General features: G+C 36.0%; 1 protein-coding gene across 1 annotated transcript in view; it reads right to left on the bottom strand.

Annotated features, from left to right (window-relative positions):
• EPC2 (enhancer of polycomb homolog 2) overlaps window positions 1–25,387 on the bottom strand; it is a 107,173-nt gene that overhangs the window by 65,451 nt on the left and 16,335 nt on the right. The window lies entirely within an intron of this gene.

The raw sequence follows: 25,387 nt of genomic DNA on the forward strand, positions 1-25,387 counted from the left end.
AAAATCGATCCCCTGGTTTGCTAAATTAATTGAGGTGTTTATCACCAATAACAAGATGACAGAAAAACATGCAAATAACAGGAAAAGAATTTGTATCATAGATTTTAAGTATCTTCTGCATTTATATACCTGAAACTTCAACAGTACAAAATTCTGAATATATTACTATCACGGCAGGAAATATTTTTTAACAAAGGTGAAACAAAAAGTTCTTATAAAATACACCCAGATTCTAGTAACTTTTCATTACCTCCACCACTTAATGGACACTTTCTCCCTTGACCCACTATGGACCATTCCCAACAAAGCACCTTTACCTTGTGGAAGGTAGTAAATTAGGTCATGTCATTCCCCAAAGGATCCCCTTCATATTTAGATTAAAGGTTAAAATCACTCAACGCTTACAAGGCTTTATACCTCTCTGACCTTATTTCCTACTTTTCTCCTCCCAAACTTTATTCTAGCCACACTTCTCCTCTCCTTTAAGGTTCCTAAATATCCAAATGGATTGTTTCTGAAATTCCTTCAGTCTCATGTCATCAGAGAGGCCTTCTGTTATTTCCTTACCTAAAAGAGTACTGGCATATACCCAGAGAAAACCATAACTCAAAAAGACACATGCACCCCAATGTTCACTGCAGCACTATTTACAATAGCCCAGTCATGGAAGCAAATTAAATGCCCATTGACAGACAAATGGATAAAGAAGATGTGGTACATATATATAATGGAATATTACTCAGCCTTAAAAAGGGACAAAATTGGGTCACTTGTAGAGATGTGGATGGACCTAGGGACTGTCAAACAGAGTGAAGTTAGTCAGAAAGAGAAAAACAAATATATTAATGCATATATGTGGAATCTAGAAAAATGGTACAGATGAACCTGTCTGCAAGGCAGAAATAGAGGCACAGGCGCAGAGAACAAATGTATGGACACCAAGGGGGGAAGGGGGGGGATGAATTGGGAGATTGCGACTGACATATATACACTAACTAACATGTATAAAATAGATAACTAATGAGAACCTGCTATATAGCACAGGGAACGCTACTTTACTTTGTTGTGCGGTAGAAACTAACACAACATTGTAAAACAACTATATCCCAATTTAAAAAAAAGAGAGAGAGTACTGGCTATGCTGCAATGCATAAATTAAGATTTATTTATCAGCAGCCATCCTTTCAATACATTTCTGAGTACCTGGCAGACACCAGATACTACTCCTGTCCCTGAGAATTATGAGTGAATGAGAGACAGACTTTGCCATTAAGGAACTTAGGTAGTGAAAGAGAGATACCTGAGTATGCGATCTGAGCTTGACAAGCGTTATCTCTTTTCAATTAGTCAAACCACTCGTTTTGGGAGGATAAAGATGTCTAAAGAAAGTAAAGTGTAAATTAAGAGTTTTAGGATCAACAGGGATTTTTAGCAAGGCAAAAGAGGAAAAGAAGCAAACAACTCTGGCAGAGAAAACAGAATATCCAAAATGGACAAAAGCCCAGAGACATTCAATAAAAGGCAAATATTGAACAAAGGGACATGAGGGTGGGTGCTGGTTTAGATCTGAAAGTTTCTTCACCTTCAGTGCAAGGAAGAAATATGTTTTTCTTCATAGGGTAGAATCCCAAGTTGGAGCACTAAGTAAATTTCCCCATATAAAAACTACTATTGATTTAGTTAAAATCTATTAGTACTCAAATTTTTGAGTCGTCTAAGAAGTTGTGATGGGATCAAACACGCAAACAAACAGCATCAAGAAACTAGGAAGCCAGGCCTTGACTGAGGTTGGCAATTTCTAGCATTATTTAAGCCTATACTTTCCTATTACCTTCATGATATTTCACCTCTCCTAGTTAAAGAAAGTGATGCAATATGCAATGCCACCCTGCATTTATATGTTTTACAGCTCTCGAAGTACACCCACAATCACATGTCTATTAGCTCCTTACAATCTGGGGACACAGGCGTAGATATTATCTCATTTTGTAAATGAGACTCAGGAAACAAGTGACTTGCTCTTAGCAAATAGGAATGATGTATAAGAGAGCCAAATTTCAGGACTCTGATTCCAGTGTTCCTTGACTATTCCATCCTTATTAGAAAAGTCTGCCAGATAAAAAACCATGTTCTTGTAATGCTAATAATCTACAGACACAGGTAAAAAAAGGAAACTGAGTACATTTTTTATTTGAAGAGATTCTTTTGATATATATTTGACTTTGCCCTAAATACAAAACATTTTTAGGTATTATCCAATTTTGAAATACATCTTTAATAGATTAAGATTTAACATTAATTTTACAAATGAAAAAACTTAAAAACAGATCATGGATGACTCCCTTCTTAATGCGGCCTACAGATGACAGATGCAGCCAGAAATTGAGGCCAGATCATGACACCTCCCCCATTTTAATCTACAGACTAATCAGTGGCAAACATACAAAAGGCTCAAAGTAGGTACCGGTTTTGATTTGTCATTTTATTGGGGGAAGATGTTGACATGAGTAATGCTGATTCCTTGTTACATGCTGCATCATACACTGGTGAGGTTACCTAATTTTTAAAAATAACTAAAAACCAAGCACTACCTAATTTCCTTTCCTTTAAAAAAGCATGCCTTTGACCCACTAACTCCACTAATGGAATTCATCAAAAGGCAACAAAGAAATGGGCAACACTGACTAAATGAAAATGCTCATCATGGCACTGTTTATAGCACCAAAAAAAAAAAAAAAAAAGTCTAAATAGCAATAAATACAGACTTAGTATATCTATTATGTCATATCCATAAAATGGAACTCTTAGGTAGTAGAAAAAAACAACATAATTTAGACCTCTATTGACACGAAAAAAGCCTGGAAGAATACAGAATAGAACACTCCACAAAATGCTATAAGTATTTCTTCTTTGTCCCCTTTTGCAGTTTCAGAAATTTTCTATAGTAAATAGTAAATCTACATTTCTTCCATAAACTAAAAAAAAAAGAAAAATGCTATAAAAGTTTAACATCCTAAATGAAAGGACTCTCCACCAAAATACACAAAAACCACTTCTCATGGTTACTTTGACATTCTGAAATATCCTTTTGAAACCTACCATATTGTACCTAAACACGTTTTGTGTTTCCCTAGAAATATTATACTTTCCCTGTACTTTATACTTTTCCTAGTAACACATGAAATTACATGAAAAGCCGTTAAACGCAAACTAAAAGACGCTAAATAATTAATGACTTCTAGTCATGTATAATAAGTATCAGGCACAATCCTACAGGGACAGAGTAGAAATATTTTTTCTTTTGGATATGAGTACACTAAGACTCTATGATTTCTATGACGGAAATCAGCAGGACTGAAATTTGAATCATTATTTGTATGTCTCTTTTCCATCTTGCCAAGCTCATGCCCCAATTTGTAGGGTTTCAGAATGTATTGGGTTAGGCTGCATACAAAGTCAAACATTATTCGTTGATGTTTTAAAAATTTACATCCAAAATTCCCAATTAAAGATACCTGACTGAATAACTACATTTACCTACTCTACCTCACTATAATAGTAAACTTACTAGTAAAGGACTAAGAAACTTAAAAAGCCACTATAACAAATTGAATTAGAAATGAGCCATCAGCACAAAACAGAATACCGCAAAATTCTGGGAGATCAAAATCAAAAGAGGAAGTTTCAAATCCTTGCAGAGAAGAAAAATATAAAAACTGAGACCACCTCACCTATCCTGCAGAAAACCAAATGATGGGGATTTTGAAACACTAGCTAGAAAGAGCCAGAACGAGACAAGCTATTCTCTGCCTACTCCTCAAAAGCAGATCATGCTACACAGTCTACACAGACAAAAAAGGGAACCATTGAACTAGGAATGTTGTGAACCACCCCAAATCTGCAAAAAACGAACAAAAGAAAACCTAGTAAGTCTAGTACTATTATTAAAACCCAAAAAACGAGATTCAACTATACATCTAATAATGAACTCTCTCTACTCCAAAGTGGAGGTGGAGAAGAAAACTTTAAGAATGTCCCAAACTTAAATATCCTTGAAAGAAACACTTACGGATATGAAAAAAGAAAAAGTCACCTGAATAAGGAACTTAAAAACTAAAATCAGAGAAGGGGGCAAAAAACTCAGGGGAAAAAAATAGCAAGAGTTGACTGAACTCAGGAAAGAAAGAAAAAGACAATTACCTCAGAGATGAAAACTAAAATTACTAGAAGCCCAATGCAAAATGTACTCAAAGACATAAGTGTGTTGTATAAAGGCTGTCAAATAATCAAGAGAATAAAAATAAGATGAAAAAAGAACTAAAATGAGTAAGAAACAAAATGATAGGATACAAAAACAGGCAAAGAACAAATGACATTCATATAATTGGAGTCCTTGAAGAAAGAACAAAAAATGCAACAGAACTAGTATTTAAGTTAAAAGATATGAATCTACTTATCCAAAAAAAGCCCAACAGGGAGCAAAATGGCACACAAGAACTTGCATAACCAGACAAGATCTGATACTGTTTGGAGCAATCAGGAGAAAACATTCTGCTCACAGCTTCTCCCTTGGGAGGGAAAGAGAAAAGTGGAACGTGTGTCTAACATTCCAGCTTTTTGGGAAGTTGCCCAAGGGACTATCTTCTGTCTCACTTAACTCAGAAGGCTGACTGAACCAGCATTCTTTGGATGCCTGGGGGTTGTGGAGAACAAAAAAGAACTTAGAGTCTTGCTGCAACACCAGAAAACTTGCAGTACCACTGACAAACACCAGAGGGAGCAAAAGATTACAACAAGATCCGGATAAAGAAACAAGTAAACCTCTCTCAACTGGGAAATTATGTGCAGATGCCCAAAGAAGATGTATCTCCAGAAAAGGTTTGAGGGGCTTCCAGACCCCCTACCTGAGTTGACTGGTAAGGGCCTTACCCTGTATGAAGCCAATTCATAAAGACTGGGAGTGGTGGCTACTTTTTCAAATGCACAAATTACAACAAAAATTAAAGGCACATGAAAAAAACAGGAAAAAAAAATGGGTCAATCAAAAGAACAAAATAGGGCTTCCCTGGTGCCGCAGTGGTTGAGAGTCCGCCTGCTGACGCAGGGGATGCAGGTTTGTGCCCCAGTCTGGGAAGATCCCACATGCCGCGGAGTGGCTAGGCCCGTGAGCCATGGCTGCTGAGCCTGTGCGTCCGGAGCCTGTGCTCCGCAACGGGAGAGGCCACAACAGTGAGAGGCCCGTGTACCGCAAAAAAAAAAAAAAAAAGAACAAAATAAATCTCCAGAAACTGACCCTAAAGAAATGGAGATCTGTGAATTTTCTGACAATAAAAGTTTAAAATAATCATCTTAATAAAGTTCAATGCACTAAGAGAACACAAATAGACAACTAAAGAAAATTAAGGAAAATGATGCATGAACAAAATGCAAATATCAAGAAAGACATAGAAAACATAAAAAGGACCAAATGGAAAATCTGGACCTGAAAATTACAGTAACTGAATTGGGGAGAAAAAAAAATCCACCCAGAGGGGTTCAACAGCAGAATCAATTAAGCAGAAAAAAGAATTAGTGAACTCAAGAAGAGTTCATATGAAATTACTGAGTCAGGGGAATTTCAATACTCCACTTTCAATAATGAATACATCAACCAGAAAGAATATCAATATGGAAACATAGGGCTTCAACAACACAAAGACCAGCTGAACCTAACAGACATAAACAGAACACTTCATACAGCAGCAGAGTACACATTCTTCTCAAGCTCACACAGAACATTCTCCAGGACAGATCACATGTTAGGCCACAAAACAAGTTTTATCAAATTTAAGAAGGCTGAAATTATATCAAGTATATTTTCCAACCACAATGGAATTAAAGTAGAAATCAAGAACAAAGGGAAAACTGGAAAATTCACAAATATGTAGAAACTGAACAACATACTTTTGAACAATGAATGGGTCAAGAAAGAAATTACAAAGGAATTTAGAAAAGAGACAAATGAAGATGAAAACACAACATAACAAAACTTAAGGGATGCAGCAAAAGCAATACTAAGAGGGAAGTTTATAGCAATAAATTTCTACCTACATTAAAAGAGATCTCAAATCAACAACCCAACTTTACACCTCAAGGAACGAAAAACAGAACAAACAAAACCCAAAGTTAGTACAAGAAAGGAAATAATAAAGATTAGACCAGAAATAAATGAAATTAAGAATAGAGAAATTTAAAAACACCAACAAAACTAAAAGTTGTTTTGAAAAGATCGACAAAATTGACAAACCCTTACCTACACGAACTAAGAAACACTCAAATACCAAAAATCAGAACTGAAGGAGAGACATTAAAACTGATGCCACGAGGGTGGCGGGGGGATGGGGGGGTGCAGTGGGGATCATAAGAGATTACTACAATTATATAACAACAAATTGGATAATTCAGAAGAAACACATAAATTTCTAGAAATATACAGCTTACCAAGACTAAATCATGAAAAAATTAAAACCGTGAACTACAGTAAGGATATTGAATCTATTCAATCAGTAATCAAACACCTCTCAACAAAGAAAAGCTCATCAACAGATGGCTTCACTAGAGAATTCCACCAACATTTAAAGACTCATCTACAATCCTTCTCAAAATCTTAAAAAAAAAAAAAAAAAAAACTGAAGAGAAGGGAAAACTTCCAAACTCATTTTATGAGGCCAGTATTAACTTAATACTAAAATCAGAGAAAGATACTACAAGGAGGGTGGGGAATAGGGAAATGGGTAAAGGTGGTCACAAGGTACAAAATTCCAGTTATAAGATTAATAAGTCCTGGGGGTTTAATGTACAGCACAGTGACTACAGTTAATACAGTATTGTATATTTGAAAGTTGCCAGGACAGTATACCTTAAAAGTCCTACTCACAAGAAAAAAAGAAAAGTAACTACATGAGGTGATAGATGTTAACTAAACTTATTGTGGTAATCATTTCACAACATATACATATATCAAATCATGATGTTGTACACTTTAATACAATGTTATGTATCAATTATATCTCAATAAAACTGGAAGGGGGGAGGCAGAAGGATACTACAAGTAAAAAAACAAAAAATACAAAACAACAAACTACAGACCAATATTGCTGATAAATGTCAATGCAAAAGTCCTTAACAAAATATTAGCAAACCAAATTGAACACATGAAGATGATTACACATCATGACCAAGTGGGATTTATTTCTGCAATGCAAGAATGCTCAACATATGAAAATTGGTTAATGTAATACACCATAATAAGAGAATGAAGGACAAAAACCACATGATTATTTCAATTGACATGCTGAAAAAAATTCAACACTCTTTCATGATAAAAACACTCAACAAACTAGGAACAGAACAAAATCATCTCAATACAATAAAGGCCATATATGAAAAGCCCACAGCTAACAATATACTCAATGGTGGAAAATTGAAAGCTGTTCCTTTAAGATCAGGAACAAAGCAAGAATGCCTGCTTTTGCCACTTCTATTCAACACAATACTGGAACTCCTAGGGAGAGCAATTATCAAGAAAAAGAAACACCAAATTGGAAAGGAAGAAGTAAAAATATCTCTGCCCACAAATGACATAACCTTTTATGTAGAAAACCCTAAAGATTTCACACATTAAAAAAAAAAAAAGTTAGACCTAGTAAACGCATCCAACAAAGTTATAAGACAGAAGATCAACACACAAAAATCAGTTGCATTTCTATACAGTGAACAATCTGTAATGGAAATTAAGAAAACAATCCCATCTTAATAGCATCAAAAAGAACAAAATACTTAGGAATAAACGTAAACAAGGAGGTGAAAGGCTTGTACACTGAAAAACACAAAACACTGCCTAAAGAAATTAAGAAAGACATAAGTAAATGAATGATGTCCTGTGTTCATGGACTAGAAGGCTTAATATTAGAAAACAGAACTACCGTATTATCCAGTAATCACATTTCTGGGAATATATCCAAAAGAACTGAAAATAGGATCTTGTAGAGATATTTGCACACCCATGTTTACTGCAGTGTTATTTATAATACAATAGCCAAGTGGTAGAAGAAACCCAAGTGTTTATTGACAGATAAATGGATATCAAACAAAGTGTGGTATGTACATATGATGGAATATTAGCCTTAAAAAGGAAGAACATTCTGACACATGCTACAACATGCATGAACCTTGAGAATATTATGCTAAGTGAAATAAGCTAGTCACAAAAGGACAAATACTGCATTGTTTATATGAGGTCTAAAGTAGTCAAATTCTTAGAAAGAGTGGTGGTTGCCAGGGGCTGGGGGAGGAGAAGAACGGAAGTCGTTGTTCAATGGGTATAGAGCTTCAGTTTTCCAAGATGAGAAAAGTGCTAGATATCTGTTGTATAATACTACTGTACACCTAAATATGATTAAGATACTAAATTTTAGGCTCTGCATTTTTTACCACAATAAAAAAAGCTCATCAAGTACCTGGCAAAAGTAACCCAGAACAACAGACTGTGACATATATTTGTTTCAAAAATAATGAAAAAATCCTCAAAGCCTCCAAGCAAACAATAATAGTAACAATAACATATAATAATAACTTAAAAGGCCAAAAGAATCAGATGACATCAGACTTTAAAAATAACATAAAGCAAAGCATCAATGAGCAGCATTTTCAGAAACCTCAATGAACATAAAGTATGAATCAAGGATTTTACATCCAGCTAAGTTATCCTTTAAGTATCAAGGCTATACAAAGTACTCAGGGAATTCTGTAGGGGACTTTTGAGGAATCTACTAGAATAGTACTGTTCAGAAGAAATGTAATGGAAGCCACAAATGTGACCCACACATTTAAATTTTCTTGTAGCCACACCAAAAAAAGTAAAAAGAAAAAGGATGAAATTAATTTTAATAATATATCTTATTTAAGCCAATATAAATATCCAAACATTATCATTTCAACATGTAATCAATATAAAAAGGTATGCAGATATTTTACATTTTTTCTTCCACACCAAGTCTTAAAAACCTGTATGTAACACATGTGTTTTACACGTATAGAACATCTCAATTCAGACTAGCCATATTTCAAATGCTCACCAGCCACAAATGACTAGTGTAGCCCATCATCATCTTGGATTCATCCAACCATGATATGAATGGAAAACTTCAACAAAACTACACACACACACACACACACACACACACACATATATACATATATGTCAAAGATGGGGGAAAGGCTGGAGCACTAATGTACAAACATCTGCACAGTAAAGTAGAAATAATGCAACTAAAAATGGGAGAAGGAAAACAAGATGAGAGCAAAATAAAAAAAGAAACTAGCCAATATAACATAATACAAAACAATTAAATATTATGAAAGAGTTGAGATCAAACATGTTCAGTCATATCAATAAATGTGAGTGGACTTATCTCACCTATGAAAACAAAAAGATTTTCAACTTGTCTCATAACCAAAGACTCAACTATATGCTTTATGCAAGAAATACCCCACCACCACCACCATCACCACAAAGAGTGAGTGAAAAAGAGTAAAAGGAACAGAAGAGTTTATCAGGTAATGGAATACAGTAAGAAAGACGAGCAGATCCTAATATCAGACAAGTAGAATTCAAGCCAAAGAGCATTAAGCATGACCCAAAACCCACAATTCATTACAAAGATCTTGAACTTCTATACACATTTATGAATATCTATATATCAACAATAATTTATGATCAAATAATCATTTCATGAAGAAAAAGCTACAGATATGCAAAGACAGACAAAGATACACTAAAAATAATTTTAAAAGACCACTCTCAGGGGGCTTCCCTGGTGGCGCAGTGGTTAAGAATCCACCTGCCAATGCAGGGGACTCAGGTTTGAGCCCTGGTCCGGGAAGATCCCACATGCCGCAGAGCAACTAAGCCCGTTTGCCACACTACTGAGCCTGCACTCTAGAGCCCGCAAGCCACAACTACTGAAGCCCATGTGCCACAACTACTGAAGCTTGTGCGCCTGGAGCCTGTGCTCTGCAACAGAAGCCGCCACAATGAGAAGCCCTCGGCAGCTAGAGACAGCCCGCGCACAGCCACAGAAGACCCAACGCAGTCGAAAACTAACTTACTAAATAAAATAAATCTATATATATATTAAAAAAGACCACTCTCAGCACAAGACAAATCAAGTGGACAAATAACAAGCAAGGACCTAATAAGCAACTTAATAAGGTAGAACTTATAGTTATTTATCAAACTTCACACACAATCCCCCTTCTTCTCAAGTACTCATGGAACTTTCACAAAATTGATCATAAATTGGCTAAGAATCACAAAGAATAGGGTATTATGAATGGAGTAGAAAGGATAAGGAGGGAGTGACAATTCTCTGAGCATATATCCTTTAACAGTTCTGAATTTTAAAACCCTGTTTATGTTTCACATGCTCTAAAAATAATCAAAATTAATGACGGTGTGAAGAGAACCCAAATTATAACACAAAGAGAAAAAACAAACCTCATTTATTAGAAATGAATATTCATAGGTCTACAATGAAGGGGATTGGGAAAGAAATTTACATTCCTTTCGAAAATAATGATTTAAAGCTTATCTGTAAAATTTAGACCATATACACTTCAAAGGATTGTTGTGATGATTATATAAGTTAATAAGGTGTTCAGAATAGTCCACAGCACATTGTCAAGGATAAAAGTTTCTCATTTTTATTAAAACATATAATTAAAGTGCAGTATTAATAGTAGCGAAATTTTTGAGAACAAAAGCAAAAAAAAATTAGAAAATTTGACAATTCAAAATCTTTTTTCAACACCCATTCATAAGAAAAAATTCACTGAAAGCAAGAAAAAGATGTCCTCAATCTGATAAAGGGCAGGCAGCACAAAGGAAAACCTACAGACCATCATACTTAATGGTCAAAGACTGAATTCTTTCCCCCAAGAGCAAAAACAAGCCTAAAAGGTCTATTCTCACCACTTCTAGGCCTCATTTTCCCTGAGTTTCTAGCCACTGCGGTGAGGAAAGAAAAAGAAATAAGGGCAGGCAGACTGGAAAAAAAGAAGTAAAACTGCACATAATATGATCATGTAGGGAGAAAATCCTAGGGAATCTCAACAGAGCTACTAGAACTAAAAAGTGAACTTAACAAGACTGCAAGTCAATATTAATAACTCAATTGTACCTCTGTATACTACCAACTAAAAAATAAAAATAAAAAGCAATTACCATTTACAACAGTGTTAAACCACTAAATATTTACAGACAGGTTTAACAAAATATGTGTAAAACTTGCACATCAACATAAATGGAGAGATGTAGTATGCTCATGAATTGGAAGGTTCAATACTGTTCAAAAAATTTACTTGTGTAAAATTTCCCCCAAAATTCATCTAGACACTCAACACAATCCCAATCAAAACCCCAAAAGGCTTTTTTTTTTCTTTTTTTACAGAAATGGACAAGTTGATTCTAAAATTCATATGGAAAGGCAAAATAGCCAAAATAATCTTGAAAGAAAAGAAATTTGAAGAACATACAATCTGATTACAAGCTACATTACAAAATATAAAGCTAGATTATTCAAAACAGTGTGTTATCAGCATAAGAATGTACATATAAAGCAATGGAAAAGAAGTCTAAACATAGACCCACATACATACATACACATAATGAATTTTAGACAAAGGTGCCAATTAATGGGGGAACTGAATGGGGGTAAGCATAGTCTTGCCAACAAATTGGACGTCAGTTTGGAAAAAAATAAGCCTATACTCCTAACTCAAACTATACACAAAAATTAACTCAAAAATAGGTCACAGAGACTTCTCTGGTGGCGCAGTGGTTAAGACTCTAAGCTCCCAATGCAGGGGGCCCGGGTTCAATCCCTGGTCAGGGAACTAGATCCCACATGCATGCTGCAACTAAGAATTCTCATGCCACAACTAAGGAGCCCACTGGCCGCAACTAAGGAGCACACGTGCTACAACTAAGGAGCCTGCAAGCCACAACTAAGGAACTCACCTGCCACAGCCAAATAAATAAATTATAAAAAACAAAACAAATAACTAGATTCTTTGACTCCACCCCAGACCTATTAAACCAGGATCTCTGGGAGAAGATTCTAGGAATCTGTGTTTAAAAAAAAAAAAAGGTCACAGACGTAAACACAAAGCCTAAACTTGTAAAACATCTACAAGAAAACACAGGAGAAAAATCTTAGTGACTCTGGGTTTGGGTAGGATTTCTTAGAACATAAAGCAAAACACATTATAAATGAAAGAACTGATAAGCTGGACTTCCTCAAAATGCAAATATTGTGCTATTCAAAATACATTCTTAAGGAAATAAAAAGACAAGCCAGACTGGGGGAAAAAGTATTCACAATAAGTATGTGAGAGGCCTTGTATGCAGAATATATAAATAACTCTTATAACTCAATAATAAAAAAGCAACGCTTTTTTTTTCTTTTCTGTTTTTGGCTGCAGATTGCAGCATGCGGGATCTTAGTTCTCCGACCAGGGATCGAACCTGTGCCCCCTGCACTGGGAGCAGAGTCTTAACCACTGGACCGCCAGAGAAGTCCCCAAAACAACCCACTTTTAAAAGAAAATGAGCCAATGATTTAAACAGATATTTCACAAAAGAAGATGTAGGAATGACCAATAAACACTTGAAAAAATGTTCAACATCTTTGTATCAGGAAAACGCAAAATAAAATTGCAGACAGTTTTGACTACACACCCACAAAATGACTAAAATTAAGAAACTGACAACATCAACTGCTGGTGGAAGGGTCAAAAGGTATCACCACTTTGTAAACTGTTGGGCAGGTTCTTATAAATATACACTTATCACATGACCCAGCAATCCTACTGCTAAGTGTGTACCTGAGAAGTGAAATGCATGTCCACAAACAACTTGCACATGAACATTAACTGCAATTTTACTCAAAACAGTCAAAAACTGGAAACAATAAAAACGCACATTAACAGGTGACTAAAGTAAATACATTCATTCAAAGGAATGCTACTCAGTTAAAAGAAAAAAAGAGGAGGGAGGTAGGGGAGACAAACTAATCATATATACTACATAGATGAATCTCAAAAGTACAACAAGCAACAACGAGATACAAGCAGCTACATTCTGTATGGTTCCCTTTATAGGAAGTTTGAGAACAGGCAAAACTAATCTATAGCGACTGAAATCAGATCAGCAGCTGCCTGAAAAGGGGGTGGAAGATATGACTGCAAATAGGTTAAATGGAACTTCTGTGGGGAATGAAAATGTTCTATTCCTTGTTTGGGATGGTGGTTACACAGGTATATTTGTTTATTAAAACACAAAACCATAAACAAAATAAATTCTTTATGGTAATTCCCTGGCGGTCCAGTGGTTAGGATTCCGCACTTCCACGGTGGGGGACACAGGTTTGATCCCTGGTTGGGGAACTAAGATCCTGCATGCCACATGGCACAGTCAAATAAAATAAAATTAAAAATTAAATAAATGCTTGGGCTTCCCTGGTGGCGCAGTGGTTAAGAATCTGCCTGCCAATGCAGGGGACATGGGTTCGAGCCCTGGTCCAGGAAGATCCCACATGACGTGGAGCAACTAAGCCCAAGTGCCACAACTACTGAGCCTGAGCTCTAGAGCCCACGAGTCATAATTACTGAGCCCACGTGCCACAACTACTGAAGCCCGCACGCCTAGAGCCCGTGCTCCACAACAAGAAAAGCCACTGCAGTGAGAAGCACGCGCACCGCAAGGAAGAGTAGCCCCCACTCACCGCAACTAGAGAAAGCCCGCACGCAGCAACGGAAGCCCAACACAGCCAAAAAAATAACATAAATTATAAAAAAATAAACAAATACTTTATACTGCATGTAAATTATACTTCAATAAAATTGATTTTTAAAATCTAGAAAAAATAACCTTTGATGTAAACAAAAATTTAATGTAAACAAAACATGCTGGTATGGCAATCATTATTCACAACGCTGGTGAAATTGTGCTGAGTAAAACAGACACTTTCAAGAATGAGTGCTAGTGAATGTGTTAAAGTGTAAATTGGTATGTTCTGGAGAACAGTTTGGTAATATGTTTCTAAGCCTTCAAAAACTTTCTAACAGTTAATCTATTATTTACACAATAATTATAATAAGTAAAACGGGAAAAAACCTTATTATCTCCAATACTGGCATATGATAAGCTTACACACTGCCATTCAAAACTTTTTGCAAGACAGTTTAATGACATGAAAATGCTTATACATTAAGTAGAAAAAGCATGCAACAAAATCACATATTGAAGATAATCTCAATTATAGTGAAATAAATAGAATAACAGGTGATAGCATGCATAAATGCAGAATTAAAAAGTAAAAAAACAAAGCTGGAAAGAAATGTGTCAAAGTATTAGGTACTGAAACTGTAGCTGGTCTCTATTTTCTTCTCTATATTTTCTACAATTTTCTCAAAGAATACGTACTACAAGAAAGCAACCAGTGCTAATCTTTAAAACCACTTAAAACTGATCCCTTTCATGATCAAAAAAAAAAAAAAAAGGAGGAAGACAAAGAAAAAAGGACTCTAGATAAGTCCTTATCCTATTCTAACTAAACCTGCTTCTCTTCTAGAACTAACTTTCCAAATCTGATTCTTAGTCCTGACAGCATATTAAAATCACCTGCCAAGGTCAAATATGGACTCTGGGAGATAAAAGCAGCAGCAGAAACCAGTTAAAAGGCTTCAGCAGCTAACTTCCACTCTAACAAAGATGAAATACATACAGTGGATATTATTCAGCTATAAGAAGGAGTGAAATACTGATGTATGCCACAACATGGGTGAACCTTTAAAACATTACACTATGTGAAAGAAGTCAGATACAACAGGCCACATATTGTATGATTCCATTTATAGGAAATGTTCAGAAATAGGCAAATGCATAAAGAAACTATATTAGCGGTTATTAAGGAGGGGGTTGGTGAACAAGTAGGATGGAGAGTGATTAATGGGTATGGGGTTTCTTTTTAGGGTGATGGAAGTGTTCTGGAATAAGACAGCTGTGACACTGCGTAACACTGTGAACGTACTAAAAACCACTGAACTGTACACTTTAATATGGTGAATTAAATATTATGTGAATTTTTATCACAATAAAAAATTGCAAAAAAAAAAAGGGAGAGGGAATGAATTTACCCTTATACCTGAAGCAACAACAACAAAAATCTGGCTAAAGAGTTGAAACAATGGTTTTCTAAACACCAGACATCAGGCAATAAAGGACAATGACTAAAACCAGTGAGCCCCACGACTGCCTTATCTTACTACCTTCAAAGAATATTCCACGTTGTGGAGCACGAGGATGAAACGGAGGCAGAGGCTAGAAGACCTCCTGAGTTGAGGGGACAGAAATAATAGTCCAGGAAGACTAAGGCACCTAAAGTCCATAGGGAAGAGTACCAAAGAGGAAAGAACTACACAGAGAGAGGACGCAGGAGATCTGCAGAGGGTTCCCTGGAGTATTCAGCAAAATATTCATCAGCACTTGTGTGTGAAGAAACTATGTAACAGTGGAGAATGAACTATAACAAAGGATTAGCGGGAACAGTGCCTGTCACTCAGGGCCAGAAAGATCACCTGCTTCCATTAACCAGACTGGAAAAAAGATATGCTAACATAGAGGAACGAAGATAAGGGTGACATCTGATTTCTCATCAGAAATAATCCAAGTGAGAAGACTAGAGCACCATTTTTTTAAATATTAGAAGGAAAAATTGTCGACCTACAATTCTATGTCCAGCAAAAATATCTTTCAAAAACAAAGTTAGAGATCTGTTGTACAATTCACACAGCTAGCAGTCTGTAATGCACATTTATAAATTGTTAAGAAGATAAACTTATGTGCTTATCACACACAAAAAAAGGTGAAATAAAGACATTTTTAGATGTACAAAAGTAGAAAGTATTCATCACCAGAAGACCTGCATTACAAGATGTGTTAACAGAAGTCCTTCGCAAAGAAGAAAAATGATACCAGATGAAAGTCTAGATATAAGATATATTTATGAAAAGCAGGAGTAATGATAACTACAATGGTAAATATATACATCTTTTTCTTATTATTTTGAAGTATTTGAAAATAATTGGTTCTTTGAATTAAAAAATAAGAATGTATTATAGGGTTTATACATATGTAAAATGCATGAAAACAATAGCATAAGGGCTGGACAGGGAGAAGTGGAAGTACGTTATTGTAAGGATCTTACAGTGTACATAAGTGGTATGTCACTTGAAGGTAGACTGGAATAAAGATGTATACCCAAAATCAGAGTTTCTCAACTTTGGCACTATTGATATTCTGGGCAAGGTAATTCTTTGTTGTGGAATTCTGCCTTGTGCTTTGTAGGATATTTACCAGCATCCCTGACCTCTACTAAAGAGATGTTGGTAGCACCCTCTACTTGTGAAAAATAATAAGTTTCCAGGAATTATCAAGTGTCCTCCGGGAAATAAATCAGACCCAATTGAGAACCAAGTCCCTAAAACAATCACTAAAGTAACAAAACAAAGACCTATGTGTAATAAGCCAAAAACAGAGATAAAATGGAATCATAAAAAAATAATCCAAAAAGAAGGAAAAATAAGAAAAGGGAACAAAGAACAGAAGAAACAAATAGAAAACATTAAGATCACAGAGTGAAACCTAACCATATAAAAAGTCATATTAGGGCTTCCCTGGTGGCGCAGTGGTTGAGAGTCCGTCTGCCGATGCAGGGGACACGGGTTTGTGTCCCGGTCCGGGAAGATCCCACATGCCGCGGAGTGGCTAGGCCCGTGAGCCATGGCTGCTGAGCCTGCGCGTCCGGAGTCTGTGCTCCGCAATGGGAGAGGCCACAGCAGTGAGAGGCCCGCGTACCGCAAAAAAAAAAAGTCATATTAAGTCTCAGTAAACTAGTAATAGAGTACTTCCTGAACTTGATAAAAATCTACAGCTAACATTATAGTTAATGGTGAGAAACTTGAAGCTTCCCCACTAAGGTCAGATATAAGGCAAGGATGTCCCCTATCACTATTTTGTTTCAACATCATACTGGAAGTTCTAGTGACTGCAACAAGACCAGCAAAAGGAAATAAAAGATATACACATTGGAAAAACGACATAAAATTGTCTTTGTTCACAGATGACATGATAGTCTATGTAGAAAATCTGAAAGAACTGACAAAAAACTCCTGGAACTAATAAAATAATTATAGCAAGGTTGCACAATTCAAGGTAAATATAAACTACTTTCCTATATACCAGCAATTAACAAGTGGAATTTGAAATTAAAACCACAATATCATTTACCCTAAAAATGAAATAGTTGTAAATCTAGCAAAATGTATACACTATTTCTGAGGGAAAACCACAAAATTCTGATGAACAAAATCAAAGAACTAACTAAATGGAGAGATAGCCCATGTTCATGCGTAGGGAGACTCAATATCATCAAGATGTCAATTGTTCCCAACTTGATTTATATCATAGATTCAATGCAATTCCAATCAAAACCAGCAAGTTCTTTTGTGGGTATTGACAAACTGATTCTAAAGTTTATACGGAGAGGTAAAACATCTAGATCAGCCAACAAAATATTGAAGGAGATGAACAAAATTAGAGAACTGATACCACCTGACTTCAAGACTATAAAGCTACAGTAATCAAGACAGAGTGGTACTGGGGAAAAAACAGACAAATAGATCGATGGAAGAAGACAGAGAGCCCAGAAAGAGACTCACATAATTAGTCAACAGACCTTTTTTTTTTTTCCGGCACGCGGGCCTCCCCCGCCGCGGAGCAACAGGCTCCGGATGCGCAGGCTCAGCGGCCATGGCCCACTGGCGCAGTCGCGCCGCGGCATGCGGGATCCTCCCGGACCGGGGCACAAACCCGTGTCCCCTGCATCGGCAGGCGGACTCTCAACCACCGCGCCACCAGGGAAGCCCTAGTCAACAGATCTTTGACAGAGCAGCAAAGGCAATATAATGGAGTGAAGGCAGTTTTCAATAAACGGTACCTGAACAACTGGACATCAACACGCAAAAAAATTAATGTAGACACAAACTTTACATCCTTCAGAAAAATTAACACAAAATGGATCACAGACCTAAATGTAAAATTCAAAACTATAAAACTCCTATAAGATAACATACGAGAAAACCTAGATGACCTTGAGTATGGCAATGATGTTTTAGATACAACACCAAAGGCACCACCCATGAAAGTCATCATCCCTCCGTATCCAAGAGGGATTGGTTCCAGGAGCCCCTGCATATATCAATATCCATGGATGCTCAAGACCCATAGTCACCCCTCTGAAAATGGTTCCAATAATACGACATTCTGGAAAATGCAAAACAATGGAGACAGTAAAAAGATCAGTGGTTGAAGGGGGGATGGAGGGAAGCAATAAAAACACAGGATTTTTAGGGTAGTGAAAACACTCTTATGATACCATAATGATGGATACATATCATACACTTTTTCAAATCCTCAGAATTCACCAAGAGTGAACTGTAATGTAAAGTATGGACTTTGGACATTTATCATTTGTCAATGTAGGCTCATTAATAGTTAAAAACATGTAACATTGTAACAAAACGTACCATTCTGGTGGGAGATGTTGATAATGGGGGAGGCTATGCACTTGTGGGGACAGGGACTATATGGGAAATCTCTGTATCTTTCCCTCAAATTGCTGTGAACATAAAACTGCTCTAAAAATGACCACCTAAAAGGGTGGGATAGGGAGATGCAAGAGGGAGGGGATGTGGGGATATATGTATATGTATAGCTGATTCATTTTGTTATACAGCAAAAACTAACACAACATTGTAAAGCAATTATACTCCAATAAAGATGTTAAAAAAAGAAAAAAATAATAAAGACTTAACTTAAAAAAAATCATATTAAACATAAATGGTCTCAACAAGATAATTAAGAAACAGAAATTGCCAGACTGGATTAAAAAATTTAAGACCCAATTTATAGGCAGCCTACAATAAATGTACTTTAGATATAAAGACATAAACAAGTTAAAAATTTTTAAATGGAAAAAGATACACCACACTAACTCTAATCAAAGAGACTTATTATGACCATATTAACATCCAACATAAATTTAAGAGCAAAGACTGTCACCAGGGATTAAGAAGTTTATTTCATAATGCTTAAATGGATCAATTAGTCAAGAGAACATTACAGCCCGACCCATCTATGCACCTAATAACAGAGCCTCAAGATACATGAAACTAAAACGAATACAGGGCTTCCCTGGTGGCACAGTGGTTAAGAATGCGCCTGCTGATGCAGGGGACACGGGGTCAAGCCCTGGTCCAGGAAGATCCCACATGCCGCTGAGCAACTAAGCCTGTGCGCCAGAACTACTGAGCTTGCACTCTAGTCTACAGCCTGCGAGCCACAACTACTGAAGCCCGTGCGCCTAGAGCCCATGTTCCGCAACAAGAGAAGCCACCGCAATGAGAAGCCTGCGCACCGCAACGAAGAGTAGCCCCTGCTCACCGCAACTAGAGAAAGCCCGTGTGCAGCAACAAAGACCCAACGCAGCCAAAAATAAATAAATAAAAATTTTTTAAATGTTAAAAAGTAAGATAAAGTAAAACGAATACAACTTCAAGGATAAATAGATAAATCCACATTGGAGATTTCAATACCACACTCTCAATAATAAATAAAACAACAAAAGAACAACACTACCAGCTAACTTGACCTGACTTTTTACAGAATGCTCCATCCATCAAAGGCAGCATACATCTTTTCACAATTACAGGGAACGTTTACCAAGACAGGATATATTCTAAACTACATTACAAAAAATTTACAAGAATTCAAATCACACAAACTATGTTCTCACAGTAGAATTAAGTTAGAAATTGCTAACAGAATGATCTCTGTGAAACCACTAAGTATTTGGAAACTAAATAACAGAGTTCTAAATAACTCAAGAATCAAAGAAGAAATCAAATGGCAATTAGAAAGTATCTTAAACTGAATAATAAAAAAAAACAGGTTGTGAGATGCTGCTGAAGAAGCCCTCTGGAAGAAATTTATAGCTTCTAAACATTGTAAAATAAATGTCTCTTATCAATGACATTAGCTTCCACTTTAAAAAAACTAGAAAAAAAAAGCCAATTAAGCCCAAAGTAAACTCTGAAGGAAGGAAATAATCAAGATCAAAGTGAAAATCAATGAAATACAAAGACAATCAACAGAGAAAAATCAATGAAACCAAAAGCTGATTCTTTAACAAAATCAATAAAATTGATAAACTTCTAGCCAGATCAATGAGGGAAAAAGTGAGAAGACACAATTTACCAATGTCAGAAACAAGAGAGACATCATCCTAGAGAATATTATGAACAGATTCATGCCAATAAACTTGTCAATTAGATGAAAAGGACAAACTGCTTGAAAGAAACCAACTACCAAAGCTCATTCAGGAAGAAATAGGTAACCTGAATAATCTTATGTCTATTAAAGAAATTCAACTGTAGTTAAAAACCTTCATACACAGAAAAACCTAGAGACAGATCGCTTCACTGGTAAATTCTACCAGATATTTGAAGAGGAAATAATACCAACTCTACAAAAAAATTATCCGAGATACTGAAGTGCAAGGAATACTTCCCAACTCATTGTATGAAGCCAGTATTACTCTGATACCAAAATCAGAAAAAGACTTTACAAGAAAAGAAAACTACAAATATCCCTTGTGAACATACATGTAATCATTCTAAACAAAAATTTAGCAAATTAAATCCAATGATTTATTAAAAGGACAATACATGACCAAATGAGGTTTATCCCAGGAATGCAGCTCTGGTTTACACGGAAAATCAATGTAATCACCATAATAATAAATCAAAAAAGGAAAAGCTGTATGATCATCTCTGTACATAGAAAAATGCACTTACAAAATCCAACATCCACTCCAAAAATTCTCAGAAAACTAAAAATAAAAGGGAATTTCTTCAACCTGATCAAAGGCATCTACAAAAAAACTACATCATCATAATTAATTGAAATATTGAATACTTCTTCCCTAAAAGTAGGACTAAGACAGGGATATCTGCTCTCCACACTTATATTCAATATTGTACTGGAGGTTCTAGTCAGTGTAATCACCAGACAGGAGGCAGGCAGGCAGAAAGATGGAGTGAGCAAGCACCCAGACTGAGAAAAGAAGATGTAAAACTGCCTTTATTCACAGACCCATTTGACCTTCTAAGTAGGAAACCCAAAGTAATCTATAGACAAACCTTCTAAAATTAGCAAGTTTAGCAATATTGCAAGATACAAAATCAATATACAAAAATCAACTGTATTTCTATCTCCTAGTTACAAACAACGGGACAATGAAGATAAAACAGATTAATCAAGACAAAGACCCCATTTCAAACACTGAAATATAACAATGTTCTAGTTCCTATGAATATATACTGAAACAACCTGCCACACATCCAACTTACAGCTGTTTGAATCAGTTGCTATGCAACCCTGAGGTCTTAACAAGCATGAAGAGTTCTGACCAACTAAGTCTTCATCTAGGTGAGACCAGTGTCAAGCTTTTCAACTCTATCAAAATAATTTTAATTATGTGATCCATAATCCTGGTATCAAAACACCAGAATCTTCTCTTTATTCATTTAGCACATCAAACATTTCAATCTTTACTTTAATTACATGTGTTATTTTTTAAGAATCTGCGACAGATTTAATTTTGTAACCAACCCTATATTTCATTCTTTTACTTAATAGTTGGCACTCAAGTTTAAACTCTATCCAGTTCCACCTAAAAAAGCCCAGTTAATCAGCATTTTAGGAAAAAGGCCAAGGCAGTGGCTCTCAAACTTCAGTGTGTTTCAGAATCATCTGTTGGTCTTGTTTCAAAACAGATTGCTTAGCAAAACTACCAGAATTTTCTGATTCAGTAGGTCTGGGATAGAACCAGAAAACTTACATTTCTAACAAGTTCCAATGTGATAATAAATCTGTGGGAACCACCAGTCTAAAGCAGTGGTACTCAGATTGTGGTACAGAAATTTAGAATAAGCATTTAGGAAGTTCTGAAGCATTTTGACAGTAATTTTGTCTGTTAAAATTAATAATTAAAAAAAAAAGAGTCCTTGTATTTTCCACATTTTTCTTTTATTTAGCTTTTCTAGTAACTCATTTTCCTTATACTTGAGAAAAGTATTAGCAAGCAATGAATTAAAATTAATTTAAAAAAACTGGTCTTTCACCACAGAAATTTTGAAAAACATGGGCCTAAAGCACATACTAGTCGTCCACTCCTCTAGTATTCTAAATACTGCCTTGGTAAGTAAACTTGCAGGTACTTCATTAACTTTGCCTCCCAAAGAAATAATCAGCTTTAGCTAAAAATCAATAAAATAAAGTCACATTATTCATGTTTCTGTTATTTTTTTCCTGTAAAACTGTATTTAAAGGCATTCATCGGGACTTCCCTGGTGGCACAGTGGTTGCCTGCCAATGCAGGGGACATGGGTCCGGTAAGATCCCACATGACGCGGAGGAACTAAGCCCGTGAGCCACAACTACTTAGCCTGCGTGCTGCAACTACTGAAGCCGGCGTGCCTAGAGCCCGTGCTCTGCGACAAGAGAAGCCACCACAATAAAGAGTAGCACCCACTCGCTGCAACTGGAGAAAGCCCGCGCGCAGCAAGGAAGACCCCCCACCCCCACCCCGCAGCCAAAAGTAAAGTAAATTTATAAAAAAATAAAGGCATTTATCAACTGAACAGATAAGTGCCCATTTGCAATAAATTCCTTTTAGAATTTAATAACAGGGTAAAGATTTTTCTCTTCTGAAAAACAGCTGTGTTAAATTTTAAATGATTAAGAACTGAATCACTCATTGCTTCTCCTTCTCCCTTAACTGCTTGTGGGGATATAAAGAAGAAATGGGGATAAGGGGCTTTACTGGTCTGAGTAACTCATCTTAAACAGAAGTGAAAAAGTGAAAGCAATCTTATTGTGTAGAAATATTTTATCACAAGCATTATAATTCTAGAATGTCTAACAAATCAACTTTTGGAAAACAATTTAAAGTTATACATCACTAACTTGTTCCACTTGATAAAGTAAATGTTTACTCTCTTGTTATCTAATTGTGGGTTTTGAAACCTCATTTTATGTATTTATTTTTAGAATTTTTATTTTTTGGCCCTGTGGTGCAGCATGTGGGATCTTAGTTCCCGGACCAGGGATCAAACCCATGCCCCCTGCACTGGAAGCGTGGAGTCTTACCACTGGACCACCAGGGAAGTTTGGAAACCTTGTTTTAAATTGAGAATTTTCTAATGCTCATTAAGACCATGACCTTCAACATCAACACTAATTTAGGAAGGTGACACTAACATCAATGTGGCTTGGTCTTAAATATTCACACAATAAATGAGGATGAGTAGTAGTAGAAAAAAATTCGAAACAGCAGGCAAAATAAATGATGGATATTTGGCTTTAAAAGGCATTATTTGATATTCAGTTAATTTATCTACTGATTAACAGTCAACTTCTGATATTATTTTGCATCCCTTGAATACTAAGAGTAGATAGATAACCCATACTGAAAATTTCAAGATACCTATATATGAAAATAACCAAAAATTAGACCACTGGTTATGAAAAAGAAAAGTAAGAACATTAGGGGGAAAAAAATGCTAGCAAATGGACCCATTCACCAGATAAATTACACAGAAAGAAAATGAGTATCCCTTACCCACAAGAAATTGTGCCAAACTAGAGAGCTCTACACTAGAAAAATGCCTGGGAAGCAATTCCTCCTGAAACTACCAAATCTGAAACGGGCAACAGGCAAAAACACTTTATTGCCATAAGCAAATCACCAGAAAGCAATCATCTGAGAGGGACAGAACTTTCAAATTTATCAATATTATCTGTCAAGATTTTTAAAAACCTTCCTCCATCTCCCAGCCACATTTGAGAATTTCACAGAAGTGTCAAAGCCCTCAAGTGGTTATAGCAAAAAAAACAAAAAGGGGGGGGGGGTGGGGGGAGAGTGGAGCAGGTTGAGAACTACAGCTCTAAACCAGAGCTCTCAAATTCTAATGTGCTTCTGAACCACCTAAGGATCTACTTAAAATGCACATTCTGATTCAACAGGCTGTAGGATGGAGTATGAAATTCTGCAATTTTAAGGAGCTCCCAGGTAACAACAAATCCACAGACCAAACTTTGAGTAGCAAGGTCCTAAACTATGTAAACAGCTCCCAGAAGGTACCGCTATGGTATTAACCACTCTGGAAAACAGTTGGACAGCTCTTTTTTTTTTTTTTAATGAAACATTTTAAATTTACCGACCATACATTCAAGCCATTTCACCCACCAGGTATTATTTACCCAAAACAAATGAAAGCAGATGTTCATACATAAATGTTCACAGCAGCCTTATCCGTCATAGCCAAAATCCAATGAACAGGTGAATGGATAAACTGTGGTATGTCCATAAACTGGAACACTATTCAGCAATAAAAAGGAATGAATATTGATACATGCTAAAATATGTATGAATCTCAAAACAACTATGCTGAGTAAAAGAAGCCAGACCAAAAAAGAAAACACACTGTATGATCTCATTCACATAAAAGTCTAGAAAACGCAACCACTAATCTACAGTGATAGAAATCAGATCAGTGTTTGCCTGAAGTGGGAGGGAGCTTATAAAGGGACATGAGGAAACAACTATTGGAGGTGATGAATATGTTTATTATCTTGACAGTAGTAATAGCTTCACAGGTGTATACAGATGTAAATACTTTCCAAACTGTACACGTTAAGTATGTGCAGTTTATGTGTCAATCATACCTCAATAAATCTATTTTACAAAAATATCTGCCAAATACAAAATTCTGGCTAAAATAATGTCACTATATGTAACAAAATTCTAATTTTTTGAAAATTACACATAATACTGTAATATTGAGATTTAAAACAAGAAATATATATCTGGTCTTTGTCCCATTTGTGGCACAGAGCTCCTAAAGCCCTTGGAATTCCCTTAGTGATAAGACTAATAAAAGTGTCTTGATATTCCTAGCAAATCCCTTTTAAACACCACTGAGTTTATGTTAATGAAGTGACATTTGGAAAGCACCTAAGGATGGGAGCTGGTTGCCAGGAGGACCAATCACATCATTAGAGGGTTGGAACTTTCAGACCCACTCCCCTGACCTCTGGGCAAGGGAGAGGAGCGGCAGAATGTAGATCAATTACCAATGGCCAATGATTTAATCAATCGTGTCT

The sequence above is a fragment of the Grampus griseus genome (genome assembly GCF_964374135.1).
Source record: "Grampus griseus genome assembly, chromosome: 7".
Lineage (NCBI taxonomy): Eukaryota > Metazoa > Chordata > Mammalia > Artiodactyla > Delphinidae > Grampus > Grampus griseus.